Source organism: Labrus bergylta, chromosome 5 (genome assembly GCF_963930695.1).
Source record: "Labrus bergylta chromosome 5, fLabBer1.1, whole genome shotgun sequence".
NCBI classification, from domain to species: domain Eukaryota; kingdom Metazoa; phylum Chordata; class Actinopteri; order Labriformes; family Labridae; genus Labrus; species Labrus bergylta.
In genome coordinates, this window is record NC_089199.1 from 33,743,100 (window position 1) to 33,746,526 (window position 3,427).

General features: G+C 39.6%; 1 long non-coding RNA gene across 1 annotated transcript; it reads right to left on the reverse strand.

The window, feature by feature from the left end:
• Window positions 1–837: 837 nt before the first annotated feature.
• LOC109975957 (uncharacterized) lies at window positions 838–2,681 on the reverse strand. Its single transcript, XR_010666496.1, has 4 exons — window positions 2,545–2,681; window positions 2,297–2,473; window positions 2,174–2,205; window positions 838–2,089 (listed from the first exon to the last, which is right to left on the reverse strand). It is a non-coding gene; the product is annotated as an uncharacterized lncRNA (long non-coding RNA).
• Window positions 2,682–3,427: the final 746 nt, after the last annotated feature.

Genomic DNA, 3,427 nt, shown 5'->3' on the forward strand with positions numbered 1-3,427 from the left:
ATGTTAACATTAATTAAACATATTTAGCTGCTCATTTGATGACGATTCTGACGTCAAGCCAGACATCTGATCAGGATCCTCCTGGACGCCTCCCTTTGGAGGTTCTCTGGGCACGTCCACCAGGGAGGAGACCCTGGGGTAGACCCCGAGTTCACTGGAGGGATTATATATCCCGTATGGCCTGGGACCATTACTCTGAAATATTCTTTTTTATTTCCCCCTCTATTACTCTTATTGATCTGTGTTGGTCAATTGAATTTAAGTCTTACTTATTGCTTTTAATAATTTAAAAAAAACAATCTGAAGTGTTTTATCTACAATTTTTTATAAATTAATCATCAATTAGAAATTTTAAAAAAAGGAGTAAAATGAGATGAATGACAAATGATTCAAGCAGAGTAGATCATGAAGCAGCTCAAGGGAGATAAGACATTTTAAAAACAGAGAAAAACAAAAGTCAGATATTAGTAAAGGACACAAAGGAGAGAAAGGTTTGAAGAAAAGATGAAAGATGAGATTGATGATGAGACAGAGGTCAGTATTCAGAGTTCTTCCTGCAGGTGATATATTCAGTATGAAACACAGAGCTTTACTTCAGAAACAGAACTGAGCCTTTGACCTTTGACCTCACAGTTCTTCCTCCAGGTGATATATTCAGTATGAAACAGAGATCTACAAACAGAACACGATCATGTTTCATTCTAACTGTCCTTTAGCTTACATTGACTGAAAAGATCTGAAATAGCTCAGTTAGCTCAGTGTTGATATTAAAATAACAGTTCTGTTTTTGACCACCAGAGGTCAGCAGTGCACAAGATTCAGAGACTTTGATTTAAGTAAAATCTTTTTATTCATCATTTTTAAAAAGAGAACACACATCACACACACGCAAGCATAATATCAGTAACACACAAATAAAACGTTCATCACATTGTATTTGACTTCAGCTGCAAAATATTCACTCATTTATTTACAGCATAAACTGAAGTTTTATGGTTTTAAATCCACATGTTGGTTGCACGCACGCACGGACCGGAGTGATGTGATCACATTTTGTCATACGGGGTCAGGACTCTGGCTGCTGAATGTTGAATAAGTTGTAGTCTTCCTACAGATTGTTTTGATGCATATAGAGCGTTACAGTCACCTCACCTGGTTGAGATGACTCATTTCTCAGCGTCAGTTTGGGATATGAAGGATCAGAGTTTTGATATGTTCTTCAAATGTTAAAATGCTGTTCTGGTAATGTTGGAGATATGACTGTCAAAGCTAAGGTCAGAATCCAAAATGATGCAAAGATTTCTGGCCTGCTCGTTGTATTTCATGGTCATGGATTTGAGGTGAAGATGGATGTGCTGATATTTCTGTCCTGTCTGCGTTGAGTTTGATATATTTTATGCAGTCTGTTAGTTTGTTTATAGGACTGAGATCTTCAGATGAGAGAGAGATGTACAGCTGTGTGTCGTCAGCGAGATATGTTGTGTTTCTGGATGATTGTACCAAGTGGAAGCATGTATAGATTAAAAAGTAATGGCCAGATTAGAACGGCTGACCCTTGTGGGACCCCAGAGATCATTTTGGTTTCTTTAGATTTACAGATGCCAATAGAAATGTAAAACGTCTTGCCGGCAGCCCGGGTAATCAGCAGTCAAGATCGTGAGGATTAAACAAGGCTAGGACAATACAAGCTGGTATAAGCTCATACCGACCAGGAGGATAGAAAGAGGGAGAGTGTGTGGGGTGCGCATCATATATATAAAGTGCAGAGGGGGACTTTGCACCCACAGGTGTGTCGATTTTGGTTCATGCTCATATTACAGCGTAACAGGTTCACATATCAACAGTGTGTCAGAATGGACCAGAACAGGATCCTGAGATGATTCACTCTGCAGGAGTTAAATCTGACCGACCTCAATCTGAGGAGAAAAGAAATTTAGTTTAAATCAAACATTTAGTAAATCTGTCAAAAGTCAGATCTCAGTCAGTCAGTGAACATTTGATCTCAAAGCTCTGCTGGCTCACCTTTGAATGTTTTGGAGTCATTTGACTTCAGATTCTGCTGAGATGATTGTCCTGAATTCACACCTTCCTGTACGGGAAACATTAATAAGAGAGACTTTATTAAATCATTGAACATAAAACAGATCGAGAGTAAAGAGAATTTAAAACATACCAGGTAGGAGGGTCCTGAATGTCTTCTTTTTCCTGGAATAAAACATCAAATGAATGATGAGACAGACCATAATATCTAATAAATAAACATGATCATGTTTCATTGTCACAGTGGAAACCTTACTGCTTTTTTTTTGTTGGATCATGTTCCATACGAGATAACACACTCCGACTACGATGGCTAAAAGAAAACGCAACACCACAGATAATCAGTGCATTCCTGTCTGACACTTCTCCTCCACACTGAGCGTCCTCTGTCTCAGTTCCTGCTCTCAGCAGCAGCAGACCCTCTGATTCACATCTGTAATGATAGAGGGACAGTTATTACAGGAACATCTGGAGAGTCCATGTGTGATGTGAAGCTTCACTCACTGTTTGTGATTCTGACAGGATGTAAACGTCCCGTCTGAAAATGTTCCATCAGAGCAGGTCGAGCACACACGGTTGTCTGTGGAGGAAGTTCCTGCAGGAAACACAGAACACATGAGACTATTTCACAGAGGTTGTTTTAGACATGAACACAGTCCCTCTATCAGAGCTGCAGTAAGAACCAGGTTAGCATATCTTAGCATAAAGACTGGAGTCAAGAAGCTCCCTAACTAAGCTCCGCCTTCATCACGTCTTCTCACCTTGTTCTCTGATGTATTTCTCCTGGTTCACAGCGTCTGTGTTTCCTTGCTTCCTCACAGTTGTCCTCTCTAGAGTCTGAGCAGTAAAATCCTTCCAGAGGTTCACAAACTGTGTCTGATTCTATTCGTACACGACGTCTTCCTCTTCAGACCAGAACCTGTCGACACAAACACAGAGGTTATTTATGAACTACTGTACTTCTGCTCCTAAAGAACAGTTTGGTTTAAGGAAATAACAAGTACTCAGATGATCATCTCTGTGTTTGAGGCTCAAACTAACTGAAGGTTAGAAAGCTGGTTTTTACAGTGATGACTGTTTAGTAACATGTTCTGATCTTTATTTAGTTTGATAATAATGTCAGAGATCTACCTTCATCACAGCTTTTACAGTCGTAAGCACCGTGGACGGGAAGTTCGGATGGTTCATAAAGGTTCCATCAGGGCAGAGATTACAGAGAGAACTTCCAGAGCCCTGTGCAGTCTTCATTAAACCCAATGTCCTGTTTTGAAACAACAAGAAGACATTTTTTATTCTTGGAAAAACCAGAAGAGACTGAGTTGTCTTTTTGTCTGAAGGAACAAAGAACATGAATGCCTCCAAAACTTCTCTGTAATAACTTATGTCA